Source organism: Nothobranchius furzeri, chromosome 7 (genome assembly GCF_043380555.1).
Source record: "Nothobranchius furzeri strain GRZ-AD chromosome 7, NfurGRZ-RIMD1, whole genome shotgun sequence".
Taxonomy (NCBI): Eukaryota; Metazoa; Chordata; class Actinopteri; order Cyprinodontiformes; family Nothobranchiidae; genus Nothobranchius; species Nothobranchius furzeri.
In genome coordinates, this window is record NC_091747.1 from 1,383,097 (window position 1) to 1,402,947 (window position 19,851).

Sequence of the window (19,851 nt, forward strand, 5' to 3'; positions counted from 1 at the left end):
CATTGTTGACATGTGGCAAGACGCTCCTCGGGGCGCGTATTGCTTGGGCCTCTCTCCTGGAGGCGCTCAGTCAGACTGAGTAGTGACATGGGGCCTGACGCTCCTCAGGGCGCGTGTTGCTTGGGCCTCTCTCCTGGAGGCGCTCAGTCAGACCAAGTGGTGACATGTGGCAAGACACTCCTCGGGGTGCGTCTTGCTTGGGCCTCTCTCCTGGAGGCCGTCTGTCAGACCCAGTGTTGACATGTGTCAAGACGCTCCTCGGGGCGCGTCTTGCTTGGGCTTCTCTCCTGGAGGCCCTCAGTCATACCCATTGTTGACATGTGGCAAGACGCTCCTCGGGGCGCGTCTTGCTTTGGCCTCTCTCCTGGAGGCGCTCAGTCAGACCGAGTGCTGACATGTGGAAAGACGCTCCTCGGGGCGCGTCTTGCTTGGGCTTCTCTCCTGGAGTCGCTCAGAAAGACCCAGTGTTGACATGTGACAAGACGCTCCTCGGGGCGCTTCTTGCTTGGGCCTCTCTCCTCGAGACGCTCAGTCAGACCCAGTGGTGACATGTGGCAAGACACTCCTCGGGGCGCGTCTTGCTTGGGCCTCACTCCTGGAGGCCCTCTGTCAGACCCAGTGTTGGCATGTGGCAAGACGCTCCTCAGGGCGCGTCTTGGTTGGGCCTCTCTCCTGGAGGCGCTCAGTCAGACTGAGTAGTGACATGTGGCCTGACGCTCCTCGGGGCGCGTGTTGCTTGGGCCTCTCTCCTGGAGGCGCTCAGTCAGACCGAGTGCTGACGTGGCAAGACGCTCCTCGGGCCGCGTGTTGCTTGGGCTTCTCTCCTGGAGGCCCTCAGTCAGACCAAGTGGTGACATGTGGCAAGACACTCCTCGGGGCGCGTCTTGCTTCGGCCTCTCTCCTGGAGGCCCTCTGTCAGACCCAGTGCTGACATGTGTCAAGACGCTCCTCGGGGCGCGTCTTGCTTGGGCTTCTCTCCTGGAGGCCCTCAGTCAGACCCATTGTTGACATGTGGCAAGACGCTCCTCGGGGCGCGTCTTGCTTGGGCCTCTCTCCTGGAGGCGCTCAGTCAGACCGAGTGCTGACATGTGGCAAGACGCTCCTCGGGCCGCGTGTTGCTTGGGCTTCTCTCCTGGAGGCCCTCAGTCAGACCCATTGTTGACATGTGGCAAGACGCTACTCGGGGCGCGTCTTGCTTGGGCCTCTCTCCTGGAGGCGCTCAGTCAGACCGAGTGCTGACATGTGGCAAGACGCTCCTCAGGGCGCGTCTTGCTTGGGCCTCTCTCCTGGAGGCGCTCAGTCAGAACCAGAGGTGACATGTGGTAAGACGCTCCTCGGGGCGCGTCTTGCTTGGGCCTCTCTCCTGGAGGCCCTCTGTCAGACCCAGTGTTGACATGTGGAAAGACGCTCCTCCGGGCGCATCTTGCTTGGGCCTCTCTCCTGGGGGCCCTCAGTCAGACCCATTGTTGACATGTTGCAAGACGCTCCTTGGGGCGCGTCTTGCTTGGGCCTCTCTCCTGGAGGCGCTCAGTCAGACCGAGTGCTGACATAAGGCAAGACGCTCCTCGGGGCGCGTCTTGCTGGGGCCGCTCTCCTGGAGGCGCTCAGTCAGACCCAGTGCTTACATGTGGCAAGACGCTCCTCGGGGCACGTCTTGCTTGGGCCTCTCTCCTGGAGGCGCTCACTAAGACTGAGTAGTGACATGTGGCAAGACGCTCCTCCGGGCGCATCTTGCTTGGGCCTCTCTCCTGGAGGCCCTCAGTCAGACCCATTGTTGACATGTGGCAAGACGCTCCTCGGGGCGCATCTTGCTTGGGCCTCTCTCCTGGAGGCGCTCAGTCAGACCCAGTGTTGACATGTGGCAAGAAGCTCCTCGGGGCGCGTCTTGCTTGGGCCTCTCTCCTGGAGGCGCTCAGTCAGACCCAGTGTTGACATGTGGCAAGACGCTCCTCGGGGCGCGTCTTGCTTGGGCCTCTCTCCTGGAGGCGCTCAGTCAGACCCAGTGGTGACCCGTGGAAAGACGCTCCTCGGGGTGCATCTTGCTTGGGCCTCTCTCCTGGAGGCGCTCAGTCAGTCCCAGCGTTGACATGTGGCAAGACGCTCCTCGGGGCGCGTCTTGCTTGGGCCTCTCTCCTGGAGGCGCTCAGTCAGACCCAGTGTTGACATGTGTCAAGACGCTCCTCGGGGCGCGTCTTGCTTGGGATTCTCTCCTGGAGGCCCTCAGTCAGACCCATTGTTGACATGTGGCAAGACGCTCCTCGGGGCGCGTCTTGCTTGGGACTCTCTCCTGGAGGCCCTCTGTCAGACCCAGTGTTGACATGTGGCAAGACGCTCCTCCGGGCGCATCTTGCTTGGGCCTCTCTCATGGAGGCCCTCAGTCAGACCCATTGTTGACATGTTGCAAGACGCTCCTCGGGGCGCGTCTTGCTTGGACCTCTCTCCTGGAGGCGCTCAGTCAGACCGAGTGCTGACATAAGGCAAGATGCTCCTCGGGGCGCGTCTTGCTGGGGCCTCTCTCCTGGAGGCGCTCAGTCAGACCCAGTGGTGACGTGTGGCAAGAAAATCCTCGGGGCGGGTCTTGCTTGGGCCTCTCTCCTGGAGCCCCTCTGTCAGACCCAGTGTTGACATGTGGCAAGACACTCCTCGGGGCGCGTCTTGCTTGGGCCTCTCTCATGGAGGCCCTCTGTCAGACCCAGTGTTGACATGTGTCAAGACGCTCCGCGGGGCGCATCTTGCTTTGGCCTCTCTCCTGGAGGCGCTCAGTCAGACCGAGTGCTGACATGTGGCAAGAAGCTCCTCAGGGCGCGTCTTGCTTGGGCTTCTCTCCTGGAGGCCCTCAGTAAGACCCATTGTTGACATGTGGCAAGACGCTCCTCGGGGCGCGTCTTGCTTGGGCCTCTCTCCTGGAGGCGCTCAGTCAGACTGAGTAGTGACATGTGGCCTGACGCTCCTCGGGGCGCGTGTTGCTTGGGCCTCTCTCCTGGAGGCCCTCTGTCAGACCCAGTGTTGACATGTGTCAAGACGCTCCTCGGGGCGCGTGTTGCTTGGGCCTCTCTCCTGGAGGCGCTCAGTCAGACTGAGTAGTGACATGTGGCCTGACGCTCCTCGGGGCGCGTGTTGCTTGGGCCTCTCTCCTGGAGGCGCTCAGTCAGACCAAGTGGTGACATGTGGCAAGACACTCCTCGGGGCGCGTCTTGCTTGGGCCTCTCTCCTGGAGGCCCTCTTTCAGACCCAGTGCTGACATGTGTCAAGACGCTCCTCGGGGCGCGTCTTGCTTGGGCTTCTCTCCTGGAGGCCCTCAGTCAGACCCATTGTTGACATGTGGCAAGACGCTCCTCGGGGCGCGTCTTGCTTGGGCCTCTCTCCTGGAGGCGCTCAGTCAGACCGAGTGCTGACATGTGGCAAGACGCTCCTCGGGCCGCGTGTTGCTTGGGCTTCTCTCCTGGAGGCCCTCAGTCAGACCCATTGTTGACATGTGGCAAGACGTTCCTCGGGGCGCGTCTTGCTTGGGCCTCTCTCCTGGAGGCGCTCAGTCAGACCGAGTGCTGACATGTGGCAAGACGCTCCTCGGGGCGCGTCTTGCTTGGGCCTCTCTCCTGGAGGCGCTCCGTCAGAACCAGAGGTGACATGTGGCAAGACGCTCCTCGGGGCGCGTCTTGCTTGGGCCTCTCTCCTGGAGGCCCTCTGTCAGACCCAGTGTTGACATGTGGCAAGACGCTCCTCCGGGCGCATCTTGCTTGGGCCTCTCTCCTGGAGGCCCTCAGTCAGACCCATTGTTGACATGTTGCAAGACGCTCCTCGGGGCGCGTCTTGCTTGGGCCTCTCTCCTGGAGGCGCTCAGTCAGACCCAGTGCTTACATGTGGCAAGACGCTCCTCGGGGCACGTCTTGCTTGGGCCTCTCTCCTGGAGGCGCTCAGTAAGACTGAGTAGTGACATGTGGCCTGACGCTCCTCGGGGCACGTCTTGCTTGGGCCTCTCTCCTGGAGGCGCTCAGTCAGACCCAGTGGTGACATGTGGCATGACACTCCTCGGGGCGTGTCTTGCTTGGGCCTCTCTCGTGGAGGCCCTCTGTCAGACCCATTGTTGACATGTGGCAAGACGCTCCTCCGGGTGCATCTTGCTTGGGCCTCTCTCCTGGAGGCCCTCAGTCAGACCCATTGTTGACATGTGGCAAGACGCTCCTCGGGGCGCATCTTGCTTGGGCCTCTCTCCTGGAGGCGCTCAGTCAGACCCAGTGTTGACATGTGGCAAGACGCTCCTCGGGGCGCGTCTTGCTTGGGCCTCTCTCCTGGAGGCGCTCAGTCAGACCCAGTGTTGACAGCTGGCAAGACGCTCCTCGGGGCGCGTCTTGCTTGGGCCTCTCTCCTGGAGGCGCTCAGTCAGACCCAGTGGTGACCCGTGGAAAGACGCTCCTCGGGGTGCGTCTTGCTTGGGCCTCTCTCCTGGAGGCGCTCAGTCAGACCCAGTGGTGACACGTGGAAAGACGCTCCTCGGGGTGCGTCTTGCTTGGGCCTCTCTCCTGGAGGCGCTCAGTCAGACCCAGTGTTGACATGTGGCAAGACGCTCCTCGGGGCGCGTCTTGCTTGGGCTTCTCTCCTGGAGGCGCTCAAACAGACCGAGTAGTGACATGTGGCAAGACGCTCCTCGGGACGCGTCTTGCTGGGGCTTCTCTCATGGAGGCCCTCAGTCAGACCCATTGTTGACATGTGGCAAGACGCTCCTCGGGGCGCATCTTGCTTGGGCCTCTCTCCTGCAGGCGCTCAGTCAGACCCAGTGTTGACATGTGGCAAGACGCTCCTCGGGGCGCGTCTTGCTTGGGCCTCTCTCCTGGAGGCGCTCAGTCAGACCCAGTGTTGACATGTGGCAAGACGCTCCTCGGGGCGCGTCTTGCTTTGGCCTCTCTCCTAGAGGCGCTCAGTCAGACCGAGTGCTGACATGTGGCAAGAAGCTCCTCAGGGCGCGCCTTGCTTGGGCTTCTCTCCTGGAGGCGCTCAGTCAGACCCAGTGTTGACATTTGGTAAGAAACTCCTCGGGGCGCGTCTTGCTTGGGCCTCTCTCCTGGAGGCCCTCTTTCAGACCCAGTGCTGACATGTGTCAAGACGCTCCTCGGGGCGCGTCTTGCTTGGGCTTCTCTCCTGGAGGCCCTCAGTCAGACCCATTGTTGACATGTGGCAAGACGCTCCTCGGGGCGCGTCTTGCTTGGGCCTCTCTCCTGGAGGCGCTCAGTCAGACCGAGTGCTGACATGTGGCAAGACGCTCCTCGGGCCGCGTGTTGCTTGGGCTTCTCTCCTGGAGGCCCTCAGTCAGACCCATTGTTGACGTGTGGCAAGACGCTCCTCGGGGCGCGTCTTGCTTGGGCCTCTCTCCTGGAGGCGCTCAGTCAGACCGAGTGCTGACATGTGGCAAGACGCTCCTCGGGGCGCGTCTTGCTTGGGCCTCTCTCCTGGAGGCACTCCGTCAGAACCAGAGGTGACATGTGGCAAGACGCTCCTCGGGGCGCGTCTTGCTTGGGCCTCTCTCCTGGAGGCCTTCTGTCAGACCCAGTGTTGACATGTGGCAAGACGCTCCTCCGGGCGCATCTTGCTTGGGCCTCTCTCCTGGAGGCCCTCAGTCAGACCCATTGTAGACATGTTGCAAGACGCTCCTCGGGGCGCGTCTTGCTTGGGCCTCTCTCCTGGAGGCGCTCAGTCAGACCGAGTGCTGACATAAGGCAAGACGCTCCTCGGGGCGGGTCTTGCTGGGGCCTCTCTCCTGGAGGCGCTCAGTCAGACCCAGTGCTTACATGTGGCAAGACGCTCCTCGGGGCACGTCTTGCTTGGGCCTCTCTCCTGGAGGCGCTCAGTCAGACTGAGTAGTGACATGTGGCCTGACGCTCCTCGGGGCACGTCTTGCTTGGGCCTCTCTCCTGGAGGCGCTCAGTCAGACCCAGTGGTGACATGTGGCATGACACTCCTCGGGGCGTGTCTTGCTTGGGCCTCTCTCGTGGAGGCCCTCTGTCAGACCCATTGTTGACATGTGGCAAGACGCTCCTCCGGGTGCATCTTGCTTGGGCCTCTCTCCTGGAGGCCCTCAGTCAGACCCATTGTTGACATGTGGCAAGACGCTCCTCGGGGCGCATCTTGCTTGGGCCTCTCTCCTGGAGGCGCTCAGTCAGACCCAGTGTTGACATGTGGCAAGACGCTCCTCGGGGCGCGTCTTGCTTGGGCCTCTCTCCTGGAGGCGCTCAGTCAGACCCAGTGTTGACAGCTGGCAAGACGCTCCTCGGGGCGCGTCTTGCTTGGGCCTCTCTCCTGGAGGCGCTCAGTCAGACCCAGTGGTGACCCGTGGAAAGACGCTCCTCGGGGTGCGTCTTGCTTGGGCCTCTCTCCTGGAGGCGCTCAGTCAGACCCAGTGTTGACATGTGGCAAGACGCTCCTCGGGGCGCGTCTTGCTTGGGCCTCTCTCCTGGAGGCGCTCAGTCAGACCCAGTGTTGACATGTGGCAAGACGCTCCTCGGGGCGCGTCTTGCTTGGGCCTCTCTCCTGGAGGCGCTCAGTCAGACCCAGTGGTGACACGTGGAAAGACGCTCCTCGGGGTGCGTCTTGCTTGGGCCTCTCTCCTGGAGGCGCTCAGTCAGACCCAGTGTTGACATGTGGCAAGACGCTCCTCGGGGCGCGTCTTGCTTGGGCTTCTCTCCTGGAGGCCCTCAGTCAGACCCATTGTTGACATGTGGCAAGACGCTCCTCGGGGCACGTCTTGCTTGGGCCTCTCTCCTGGAGGCGCTCAAACAGACGGAGTAGTGACATGTGGCAAGACGCTCCTCGGGACGCGTCTTGCTGGGGCTTATCTCATGGAGGCCCTCAGTCAGACCCATTGTTGACATGTGGCAAGACGCTCCTCGGGGCGCATCTTGCTTGGGCCTCTCTCCTGGAGGCGCTCAGTCAGACCCAGTGTTGACATGTGGCAAGACGCTCCTCGGGGCGCGTCTTGCTTGGGCCTCTCTCCTGGAGGCGCTCAGTCAGACCCAGTGGTGACCCGTGGAAAGACGCTCCTCGGGGTGCGTCTTGCTTGGGCCTCTCTCCTGGAGGCGCTCAGTCAGACCCAGTGTTGACATGTGGCAAGACGCTCCTCGGGGCGCGTCTTGTCTGGGCCTCTCTCCTGGAGGCGCTCAGTCAGACCGAGTGTTGACATGCGGCAAGACGCTCCTCGGGGCGCGTCTTGCTTGGGCCTCTCTCCTGGAGGCGCTCAGTCAGACCCAGTGGTGACCCGTGGAAAGACGCTCCTCGGGGTGCGTCTTGCTTGGGCCTCTCTCCTGGAGGCGCTCAGTCAGACCCAGCGTTGACATGTGGCAAGACGCTCCTCGGGGCGCGTCTTGCTTGGGCCTCTCTCCTGGAGGCGCTCAGTCAGACCCAGTGTTGACATGTGTCAAGACGCTCCTCGGGGCGCGTCTTGCTTGGGATTCTCTCCTGGAGGCCCTCAGTCAGACCCATTGTTGACATGTGGCAAGACGCTCCTCGGGCCGCGTCTTGCTTGGGCTTCTCTCCTGGAGGCCCTCAGAAAGACCCAGTGTTGACATGTGACAAGACACTCCTCGGGGCGCGTCTTGCTTGGGCCTCTATCCTGGAGGCGCTCAGTCAGAACCAGAGGTGACATGTGGCAAGACGCTCCTCGGGGCGCGTCTTGCTTGGGACTCTCTCCTGGAGGCCCTCTGTCAGACCCAGTGTTGACATGTGGCAAGACGCTCCTCCGGGCGCATCTTGCTTGGGCCTCTCTCATGGAGGCCCTCAGTCAGACCCATTGTTGACATGTTGCAAGACGCTCCTCGGGGCGCGTCTTGCTTGGGCCTCTCTCCTGGAGGCGCTCAGTCAGACCGAGTGCTGACATAAGGCAAGACGCTCCTCGGGGCGCGTCTTGCTGGGGCCTCTCTCCTGGAGGCGCTCAGTCAGACCCAGTGCTTACATGTGGCAAGACGCTCCTCGGGGCACGTCTTGCTTGGGCCTCTCTCCTGGAGGCGCTCAGTCAGACTGAGTAGTGACATGTGGCCTGACGCTCCTCGGGGCAAGTCTTGCTTGGGCCTCTCTCCTGGAGGCGCTCAGTCAGACCCAGTGGTGACATGTGGCATGACACTCCTCGGGGCGTGTCTTGCTTGGGCCTCTCTCGTGGAGGCCCTCTGTCAGACCCATTGTTGACATGTGGCAAGACGCTCCTCCGGGCGCATCTTGCTTGGGCCTCTCTCCAGGAGGCCCTCAGTCAGACCCATTGTTGACATGTGGCAAGACTCTCCTCGGGGCGCATCTTGCTTGGGCCTCTCTCCTGGAGGCGCTCAGTCAGACCCAGTGTTGACATGTGGCAAGACGCTCCTCGGGGCGCGTCTTGCTTGGGCCTCTCTCCTGGAGGCGCTCAGTCAGACCCAGTGTTGACATGTGGCAAGACGCTCCTCGGGGGGCGTCTTGCTTGGGCCTCTCTCCTGGAGGCGCTCAGTCAGACCCAGTGGTGACCCGTGGAAAGACGCTCCTCGGGGTGCGTCTTGCTTGGGCCTCTCTCCTGGAGGCGCTTAGTCAGACCCAGTGTTGACATGTGGCAAGACGCTCCTCGGGGCGCGTCTTGCTTGGGCCTCTCTCCTGGAGGCGCTCAGTCAGACCCAGTGTTGACATGTGGCAAGACGCTCCTCGGGGCGCGTCTTGCTTGGGCCTCTCTCCTGGAGGCGCTCAGTCAGACCCAGTGGTGACCCGTGGAAAGACGCTCCTCGGGGTGCGTCTTGCTTGGGCCTCTCTCCTGGAGGCGCTCAGTCAGACCCAGTGTTGACATGTGGCAAGACGCTCCTCGGGGCGCGTCTTGCTTGGGCCTCTCTCCTGGAGGCGCTCATTCAGACCCAGTGTTGACATGTGGCAAGAAACTCCTCGGGGCGCGTCTTGCTTGGGCCTCTCTCCTGGAGGCGCTCAGTCAGACCCAGTGGTGACACGTGGAAAGACGCTCCTCGGGGCGCGTCTTGCTTGGGCCTCTCTCCTGGAGGCGCTCAGTCAGACCAAGTGGTGACGTGTGGCAAGAAAATCCTCGGGGCGCGTCTTGCTTGGGCCTCTCTCCTGGAGCCCCTCTGTCAGACCCAGTGTTGACATGTGGCAAGACACTCCTCGGGGCGCGTCTTGCTTGGGCCTCTCTCATGGAGGCCCTCTGTCAGACCCAGTGTTGACATGTGTCAAGACGCTCCTCGGGGCGCGTCTTGCTTGGGCCTCTCTCCTGGAGGCGCACAGTCAGACCGAGTGCTGACATGTGGCAAGACGCTCCTCGGGCCGCGTGTTGCTTGGGCTTCTCTCCTGGAGGCCCTCAGTCAGACCCATTGTTGACATGTGGCAAGACGCTCCTCGGGGCGCGTCTTGCTTGGGCCTCTCTCCTGGAGGCGCTCAGTCAGACTGAGTGCTGACATGTGGCAAGACGCTCCTCGGGGCGCGTCTTGCTTGGGCCTTTCTCCTGGAGGCACTCCGTCAGAACCAGAGGTGACATGTGGCAAGACGCTCCTCGGGGCGCGTCTTGCTTGGGCCTCTCTCCTGGAGGCCTTCTGTCAGACCCAGTGTTGACATGTGGCAAGACGCTCCTCCGGGCGCATCTTGCTTGGGCCTCTCTCCTGGAGGCCCTCAGTCAGACCCATTGTTGACATGTTGCAAGACGCTCCTCGGGGCGCGTCTTGCTTGGGCCTCTCTCCTGGAGGCGCTCAGTCAGACCGAGTGCTGACATAAGGCAAGACGCTCCTCGGGGCGGGTCTTGCTGGGGCCTCTCTCCTGGAGGCGCTCAGTCAGACCCAGTGCTTACATGTGGCAAGACGCTCCTCGGGGCACGTCTTGCTTGGGCCTCTCTCCTGGAGGCGCTCAGTCAGACTGAGTAGTGACATGTGGCCTGACGCTCCTCGGGGCACGTCTTGCTTGGGCCTCTCTCCTGGAGGCGCTCAGTCAGACCCAGTGGTGACATGTGGCATGACACTCCTCGGGGCGTGTCTTGCTTGGGCCTCTCTCGTGGAGGCCCTCTGTCAGACCCATTGTTGACATGTGGCAAGACGCTCCTCCGGGTGCATCTTGCTTGGGCCTCTCTCCTGGAGGCCCTCAGTCAGACCCATTGTTGACATGTGGCAAGACGCTCCTCGGGGCGCATCTTGCTTGGGCCTCTCTCCTGGAGGCGCTCAGTCAGACCCAGTGTTGACATGTGGCAAGACGCTCCTCGGGGCGCGTCTTGCTTGGGCCTCTCTCCTGGAGGCGCTCAGTCAGACCCAGTGTTGACAGCTGGCAAGACGCTCCTCGGGGCGCGTCTTGCTTGGGCCTCTCTCCTGGAGGCGCTCAGTCAGACCCAGTCGTGACCCGTGGAAAGACGCTCCTCGGGGTGCGTCTTGCTTGGGCCTCTCTCCTGGAGGCGCTCAGTCAGACCCAGTGTTGACATGTGGCAAGACGCTCCTCGGGGCGCGTCTTGCTTGGGCCTCTCTCCTGGAGGCGCTCAGTCAGACCCAGTGGTGACACGTGGAAAGACGCTCCTCGGGGTGCGTCTTGCTTGGGCCTCTCTCCTGGAGGCGCTCAGTCAGACCCAGTGTTGACATGTGGCAAGACGCTCCTCGGGGCGCGTCTTGCTTGGGCTTCTCTCCTGGAGGCCCTCAGTCAGACCCATTGTTGACATGTGGCAAGACGCTCCTCGGGGCACGTCTTGCTTGGGCCTCTCTCCTGGAGGCGCTCAAACAGACCGAGTAGTGATATGTGGCAAGACGCTCCTCGGGACGCGTCTTGCTGGGGCTTCTCTCATGGAGGCCCTCAGTCAGACCCATTGTTGACATGTGGCAAGACGCTCCTCGGGGCGCATCTTGCTTGGGCCTCTCTCCTGGAGGCGCTCAGTCAGACCCAGTGTTGACATGTGGCAAGACGCTCCTCGGGGCGCGTCTTGCTTGGGCCTCTCTCCTGGAGGCGCTCAGTCAGACCCAGTGGTGACCCGTGGAAAGACGCTCCTCGGGGTGCGTCTTGCTTGGGCCTCTCTCCTGGAGGCGCTCAGTCAGACCCAGTGTTGACATGTGGCAAGACGCTCCTCGGGGCGCGTCTTGTCTGGGCCTCTCTCCTGGAGGCGCTCAGTCAGACCGAGTGTTGACATGTGGCAAGACGCTCCTCGGGGCGCGTCTTGCTTGGGCCTCTCTCCTTGAGGCGCTCAGTCAGACCCAGTGGTGACCCGTGGAAAGACGCTCCTCGGGGTGCGTCTTGCTTGGGCCTCTCTCCTGGAGGCGCTCAGTCAGACCCAGCGTTGACATGTGGCAAGACGCTCCTCGGGGCGCGTCTTGCTTGGGCCTCTCTCCTGGAGGCGCTCAGTCAGACCCATTGTTGACATGTTGCAAGACGCTCCTCGGGGCGCGTCTTGCTTGGGCCTCTCTCCTGGAGGCGCTCAGTCAGACCGAGTGCTGACATAAGGCAAGACGCTCCTCGGGGCGCGTCTTGCTGGGGCCTCTCTCCTGGAGGCGCTCAGTCAGACCCAGTGCTTACATGTGGCAAGACGCTCCTCGGGGCACGTCTTGCTTGGGCCTCTCTCCTGGAGGCGCTCAGTCAGACTGAGTAGTGACATGTGGCCTGACGCTCCACGGGGCAAGTCTTGCTTGGGCCTCTCTCCTGGAGGCGCTCAGTCAGACCCAGTGGTGACATGTGGCATGACACTCCTCGGGGCGTGTCTTGCTTGGGCCTCTCTCGTGGAGGCCCTCTGTCAGACCCATTGTTGACATGTGGCAAGACGCTCCTCCGGGCGCATCTTGCTTGGGCCTCTCTCCAGGAGGCCCTCAGTCAGACCCATTGTTGACATGTGGCAAGACTCTCCTCGGGGCGCATCTTGCTTGAGCCTCTCTCCAGGAGGCGCTCAGTCAGACCCAGTGTTGACATGTGGCAAGACGCTCCTCGGGGCGCGTCTTGCTTGGGCCTCTCTCCTGGAGGCGCTCAGTCAGACCCAGTGTTGACATGTGGCAAGACGCTCCTCGGGGGGCGTCTTGCTTGGGCCTCTCTCCTGGAGGCGCTCAGTCAGACCCAGTGGTGACCCGTGGAAAGACGCTCCTCGGGGTGCGTCTTGCTTGGGCCTCTCTCCTGGAGGCGCTCAGTCAGACCCAGTGTTGACATGTGGCAAGACGCTCCTCGGGGCGCGTCTTGCTTGGGCCTCTCTCCTGGAGGCGCTCAGTCAGACCCAGTGGTGACCCGTGGAAAGACGCTCCTCGGGGTGCGTCTTGCTTGGGCCTCTCTCCTGGAGGCGCTCAGTCAGACCCAGTGTTGACATGTGGCAAGACGCTCCTCGGGGCGCGTCTTGCTTGGGCCTCTCTCCTGGAGGCGCTCATTCAGACCCAGTGTTGACATGTGGCAAGACACTCCTCGGGGCGCGTCTTGCTTGGGCCTCTCTCCTGGAGGCGCTCAGTCAGACCCAGTGGTGACACGTGGAAAGACGCTCCTCGGGGCGCGTATTGCTTGGGCCTCTCTCCTGGAGGCGCTCAGTCAGACCAAGTGGTGACGTGTGGCAAGAAAATCCTCGGGGCGCGTCTTGCTTGGGCCTCTCTCCTGGAGCCCCTCTGTCAGACCCAGTGTTGACATGTGGCAAGACACTCCTCTGGGCGCGTCTTGCTTGGGCCTCTCTCATGGAGGCCCTCTGTCAGACCCAGTGTTGACATGTGTCAAGACGCTCCTCGGGGCGCGTCTTGCTTTGGCCTCTCTCCTGGAGGCGCTCAGTCAGACCGAGTGCTGACATGTGGCAAGAAGCTCCTCGGGGCGCGTCTTGCTTGGGCTTCTCTCCTGGAGGCCCTCAGTAAGACCCATTGTTGACATGTGGCAAGACGCTCCTCGGGGCGCATCTTGCTTGGGCCTCTCTCCTGGAGGCGCTCAGTCAGACTGAGTAGTGACATGTGGCCTGACGCTCCTCGGGGCGCGTGTTGCTTGGGCCTCTCTCCTGGAGGCGCTCAGTCAGACCAAGTGGTGACATGTGTCAAGACGCTCCTCGGGGTGCGTGTTGCTTGGGCCTCTCTCCTGGAGGCGCTCAGTCAGACTGAGTAGTGACATGTGGCCTGACGCTCCTCGGGGCGCGTGTTGCTTGGGCCTCTCTCCTGGAGGCGCTCAGTCAGACCAAGTGGTGACATGTGGCAAGACACTCCTCGGGGCGCGTCTTGCTTGGGCCTCTCTCCTGGAGGCCCTCTTTCAGACCCAGTGCTGACATGTGTCAAGACGCTCCTCGGGGCGCGTCTTGCTTGGGCTTCTCTCCTGGAGGCCCTCAGTCAGACCCATTGTTGACATGTGGCAAGACGCTTCTCGGGGCGCGTCTTGCTTGGGCCTCTCTCCTGGAGGCGCTCAGTCAGACCTAGTGCTGACATGTGGCAAGACGCTCCTCGGGCCGCGTGTTGCTTGGGCTTCTCTCCTGGAGGCCCTCAGTCAGACCCATTGTTGACATGTGGCAAGACGCTCCTCGGGGCGCGTCTTGCTTGGGCCTCTCTCCTGGAGGCGCTCAGTCAGACCGAGTGCTGACATGTGGCAAGACGCTCCTCGGGGCGCGTCTTGCTTGGGCCTCTCTCCTGGAGGCGCTCCGTCAGAACCAGAGGTGACATGTGGCAAGACGCTCCTCGGGGTGCGTCTTGCTTGGGCCTCTCTCCTGGAGGCCCTCTGTCAGACCCAGTGTTGACATGTGGCAAGACGCTCCTCCGGGCGCATCTTGCTTGGGCCTCTCTCCTGGAGGCCCTCAGTCAGACCCATTGTTGACATGTTGCAAGACGCTCCTCGGGGTGCGTCTTGCTGGGGCCTCTCTCCTGGAGGCGCTCAGTCAGACCGAGTGCTGACATAAGGCAAGACGCTCCTCGGGGCGCGTCTTGCTGGGGCCTCTCTCCTGGAGGCGCTCAGTCAGACCCAGTGCTTACATGTGGCAAGACGCTCCTCGGGGCACGTCTTGCTTGGGCCTCTCTCCTGGAGGAGCTCAGTCAGACTGAGAAGTGACATGTGGCCTGACGCTCCTCGGGGCACGTCTTGCTTGGGCCTCTCTCCTGGAGGCGCTCAGTCAGACCCAGTGGTGACATGTGGCATGACACTCCTCGGGGCGTGTCTTTCTTGGGCCTCTCTCGTGGAGGCCCTCTGTCAGACCCATTGTTGACATGTGGCAAGACGCTCCTCCGGGCGCATCTTGCTTGGGCCTCTCTCCTGGAGGCCCTCAGTCAGACCCATTGTTGACATGTTGCAAGACGCTCCTCGGGGCGCGTCTTGCTGGGGCCTCTCTCCTGGAGGCGCTCAGTCAGACCGAGTGCTGACATAAGGCAAGACGCTCCTCGGGGCGCGTCTTGCTAGGGCCTCTCTTCCTGGAGGCGCTCAGTCAGACCCAGTGCTTACATGTGGCAAGACGCTCCTCGGGGCACGTCTTGCTTGGGCCTCTCTCCTGGAGGCGCTCAGTCAGACTGAGAAGTGACATGTGGCCTGACGCTCCTCGGGGCACGTCTTGCTTGGGCCTCTCTCCTGGAGGCGCTCAGTCAGACCCAGTGGTGACATGTGGCATGACACTCCTCGGGGCGTGTCTTGCTTGGGCCTCTCTCGTGGAGGCCCTCTGTCAGACCCATTGTTGACATGTGGCAAGACGCTCCTCCGGGCGCATCTTGCTTGGGCCTCTCTCCTGGAGGCCCTCAGTCAGACCCATTGTTGACATGTGGCAAGACGCTCCTCGGGGCGCATCTTGCTTGGGCCTCTCTCCTGGAGGCGCTCAGTCAGACCCAGTGTTGACATGTGGCAAGACGCTCCTCGGGGCGCGTCTTGCTTGGGCCTCTCTCCTGGAGGCGCTCAGTCAGACCCAGTGTTGACATGTGGCAAGACGCTCCTCGGGGCGCGTCTTGCTTGGGCCTCTCTCCTGGAGGCGCTCAGTCAGACCCAGTGGTGACCCGTGGAAAGACGCTCCTCGGGGTGCGTCTTGCTTGGGCCTCTCTCCTGGAGGCGCTCAGTCAGACCCAGTGTTGACATGTGGCAAGACGCTCCTCGGGGCGCGTCTTGCTTGGGCCTCTCTCCTGGAGGCGCTCAGTCAGACCCAGTGTTGACATGTGGCAAGACGCTCCTCGGGGCGCGTGTTGTTTGGGCCTCTCTCCTGGAGGCGCTCAGTCAGACCCAGTGGTGACACGTGGAAAGACGCTCCTCGGGGTGCGTCTTGCTTGGGCCTCTCTCCTGGAGGCGCTCAGTCAGACCCAGTGTTGACATGTGGCAAGACGCTCCTCGGGGCGCGTCTTGCTTGGGCTTCTCTCCTGGAGGCCCTCAGTCAGACCCATTGATGACATGTGGCAAGACGCTCCTCGGGGCACGTCTTGCTTGGGCCTCTCTCCTGGAGGCGCTCAAACAGACCGAGTAGTGTCATGTGGCAAGACGCTCCTCGGGACGCGTCGTGCTGGGGCTTCTCTCATGGAGGCACTCAGTCAGACCCAGTGTTGACATGTGGCAAGACGCTCCTCCGGGCGCATCTTGCTTGGGCCTCTCTCCTGGAGGCCCTCAGTCAGACCCATTGTTGACATGTGGCAAGACGCTCCTCGGGGCGCGTCTTGCTTGGGCCTCTCTCCTGGAGGCGCTCAGTCAGACCGAGTGCTGACATAAGGCAAGACGCTCCTTGGGGCGCGTCTTGCTGGGGCCTCTCTCCTGGAGGCGCTCAGTCAGACCCAGTTCTGACATGTGGCCTGACGCTCCTCGGGGCACGTCTTGCTTGGGCCTCTCTCCTGGAGGCGCTCAGTCAGACCAAGTGGTGACATGTGGCAAGACACTCCTCGGGGCGCGTCTTGCTTGGGCCTCTCTCCTGGAGGCCCTCTGTCAGACCCATTGTTGACATGTGTCAAGATGCTCCTCGGGGCGCGTCTTGCTTGGGCTTCTCTCCTGGAGGCCCTCAGTCAGACCCATTGTTGACATGTGGCAAGACGCTCCTCGGGGCGCGTCTTGCTTGGGCCTCTCTCCTGGAGGCGGTCAGTCAGACCGAGTGCTGACATCTGACAAGAAGCTCCTCGGGGCGCGTCTTGCTTGGGCTTCTCTCCTGCAGGCGCTCAAAAAGACCCAGTGTTGACATGTGACAAGACGCTCCTCGGGGCGCGTCTTGCTTGGGCCTCTCTCCTGGAGGCGCTCAGTCAGAACCAGAGGTGACATGTGGCAAGACGCTCCTCGGGGCGCGTCTTGCTTGGGCCTCTCTCCTGGAGGCCCTCTGTCAGACCCAGTGATTACATGTGGCAAGACGCTCCTCCGGGCGCATCTTGCTTGGGCCTCTCTCCTGGAGGCCCTCAGTAAGACCCATTGTTGACATGTGGCAAGACGCTCCTCGGGGCACGTCTTGCTTGGGCCTCTCTCCTGGAGGCGCTCAGTCAGACCGAGTGCTGACATAAGGCAAGACGCTCCTCGGGGCGCGTCTTGCTGGGGCCTCTCTCCTGGAGGCGCTCAGTCAGACCTAGTGCTGACATGTGGCAAGACGCTCCTCGGGGCACGTCTTGCTTGGGCCTCTCTCCTGGAGGAGCTCAGTCAGACTGAGAAGTGACATGTGGCCTGACGCTCCTCGGGGCACGTCTTGCTTGGGCCTCTCTCCTGGAGGCGCTCAGTCAGACCCAGTGGTGACATGTGGCATGACACTCCTCGGGGCGTGTCTTTCTTGGGCCTCTCTCGTGGAGGCCCTCTGTCAGACCCATTGTTGACATGTGGCAAGACGCTCCTCCGGGCGCATCTTGCTTGGGCCTCTCTCCTGGAGGCCCTCAGTCAGACCCATTGTTGACATGTTGCAAGACGCTCCTCGGGGCGCGTCTTGCTGGGGCCTCTCTCCTGGAGGCGCTCAGTCAGACCGAGTGCTGACATAAGGCAAGACGCTCCTCGGGGCGCGTCTTGCTGGGGCCTCTCTTCCTGGAGGCGCTCAGTCAGACCCAGTGCTTACATGTGGCAAGACGCTCCTCGGGGCACGTCTTGCTTGGGCCTCTCTCCTGGAGGCGCTCAGTCAGACTGAGAAGTGACATGTGGCCTGACGCTCCTCGGGGCACGTCTTGCTTGGGCCTCTCTCCTGGAGGCGCTCAGTCAGACCCAGTGGTGACATGTGGCATGACACTCCTCGGGGCGTGTCTTGCTTGGGCCTCTCTCGTGGAGGCCCTCTGTCAGACCCATTGTTGACATGTGGCAAGACGCTCCTCCGGGCGCATCTTGCTTGGGCCTCTCTCCTGGAGGCCCTCAGTCAGACCCATTGTTGACATGTGGCAAGACGCTCCTCGGGGCGCATCTTGCTTGGGCCTCTCTCCTGGAGGCGCTCAGTCAGACCCAGTGTTGACATGTGGCAAGACGCTCCTCGGGGCGCGTCTTGCTTGGGCCTCTCTCCTGGAGGCGCTCAGTCAGACCCAGTGTTGACATGTGGCAAGACGCTCCTCGGGGCGCGTCTTGCTTGGGCCTCTCTCCTGGAGGCGCTCAGTCAGACCCAGTGGTGACCCGTGGAAAGACGCTCCTCGGGGTGCGTCTTGCTTGGGCCTGTCTCCTGGAGGCGCTCAGTCAGACCCAGTGTTGACATGTGGCAAGATGCTCCTCGGGGCGCGTCTTGCTTGGGCCTCTCTCCTGGAGGCGCTCAGTCAGACCCAGTGTTGACATGTGGCAAGACGCTCCTCGGGGCGCGTGTTGTTTGGGCCTCTCTCCTGGAGGCGCTCAGTCAGACCCAGTGGTGACACGTGGAAAGACGCTCCTCGGGGTGCGTCTTGCTTGGGCCTCTCTCCTGGAGGGGCTCAGTCAGACCCAGTGTTGACATGTGGCAAGACGCTCCTCGGGGCGCGTCTTGCTTGGGCTTCTCTCCTGGAGGCCCTCAGTCAGACCCATTGTTGACATGTGGCAAGACGCTCCTCGGGGCACGTCTTGCTTGGGCCTCTCTCCTGGAGGCGCTCAAACAGACCGAGTAGTGTCATGTGGCAAGACGCTCCTCGGGACGCGTCGTGCTGGGGCTTCTCTCATGGAGGCACTCAGTCAGACCCAGTGTTGACATGTGGCAAGACGCTCCTCCGGGCGCATCTTGCTTGGGCCTCTCTCCTGGAGGCCCTCAGTCAGACCCATTGTTGACATGTGGCAAGACGCTCCTCGGGGCGCGTCTTGCTTGGGCCTCTCTCCTGGAGGCGCTCAGTCAGACCGAGTGCTGACATAAGGCAAAACGCTCCTTGGGGCGCGTCTTGCTGGGGCCTCTCTCCTGGAGGCGCTCAGTCAGACCCAGTTCTGACATGTGGCCTGACGCTCCTCGGGGCACGTCTTGCTTGGGCCTCTCTCCTGGAGGCGCTCAGTCAGACCAAGTGGTGACATGTGGCAAGACACTCCTCGGGGCGCGTCTTGCTTGGGCCTCTCTCCTGGAGGCCCTCTGTCAGACCCATTGTTGACATGTGTCAAGATGCTCCTCGGGGCGCGTCTTGCTTGGGCTTCTCTCCTGGAGGCCCTCAGTCAGACCCATTCTTGACATGTGGCAAGACGCTCCTCGGGGCGCGTCTTGCTTGGGCCTCTCTCCTGGAGGCGGTCAGTCAGACCGAGTGCTGACATCTGACAAGAAGCTCCTCGGGGCGCGTCTTGCTTGGGCTTCTCTCCTGCAGGCGCTCAAAAAGACCCAGTGTTGACATGTGACAAGACGCTCCTCGGGGCGCGTCTTGCTTGGGCCTCTCTCCTGGAGGCGCTCAGTCAGAACCAGAGGTGACATGTGGCAAGACGCTCCTCGGGGCGCGTCTTGCTTGGGCCTCTCTCCTGGAGGCCCTCTGTCAGACCCAGTGATTACATGTGGCAAGACGCTCCTCCGGGCGCATCTTGCTTGGGCCTCTCTCCTGGAGGCCCTCAGTAAGACCCATTGTTGACATGTGGCAAGACGCTCCTCGGGGCACGTCTTGCTTGGGCCTCTCTCCTGGAGGCGCTCAGTCAGACCGAGTGCTGACATAAGGCAAGACGCTCCTCGGGGCGCGTCTTGCTGGGGCCTCTCTCCTGGAGGCGCTCAGTCAGACCTAGTGCTGACATGTGGCAAGACGCTCCTCGGGGCGCGTCATGCTTGGGCCTCTCTCCTGGAGGCACTCAGTCAGACTGAGTAGTGACATGTGGCCTGACGCTCCTCATGGCACGTCTTGCTTGGGCCTCTCTCCTGGAGGTGCTCAGTCAGACCCAGTGGTGACATGTGGCAAGACACTCCTCGGGGCACGTCTTGCTTGGGCCTCTCTCTTTGAGGCCCTCTGTCAGACCCAGTGTTGACATGTGTCAAGACGCTCGTCGGGGCGCGTCATGCTTGGGCTTATCTCCTGGAGGCCCTCAGTCAGACCCATTGTTGACATGTGGCAAGACGCTCCTCGGGGCGCGTCTTGCTTGGGCTTCTCTCCTGGAGGCGCTCAGACAGACCCAGTGTTGACATGTGACAAGACGCTCCTCGGGGCGCGTCTTGCTGGGGCCTCTCTGCTGGAGGCGCTCAGTCAGACCCAGTGTTGACATGTGGCAAGACACTCCTCGGGGCGCGTCTTGCTTGGGCCTCTCTCATGGAGGCCCTCTGTCAGACCCAGTGTTGACATGTGTCAAGACGCTCCTCGGGGCGCATCTTGCTTTGGCCTCTCTCCTGGAGGCGCTCAGTCAGACCGAGTGCTGACATGTGGCAAGAAGCTCCTCGGGGCGCGTCTTCCTTGGGCTTCTCTCCTGGAGGCCCTCAGTCAGACCCATTGTTGACATGTGGCAAGACGCTCCTCGGGGCGCGTCTTGCTTGGGCTTCTCACATGGAGGCCCTCAGTCAGACCCAGTGTTAACATGTGTCAAGACGCTCCTCGGGGCGTGTCTTGCTTGGGTCTCTCTCCTGGAGGTGCTCAGTCTGACCCAGTGTTGACATGTGGCAAGACGCTCCTCGGGGCGCTTCTTGCTTGGGCTTCTCTCCTGGAG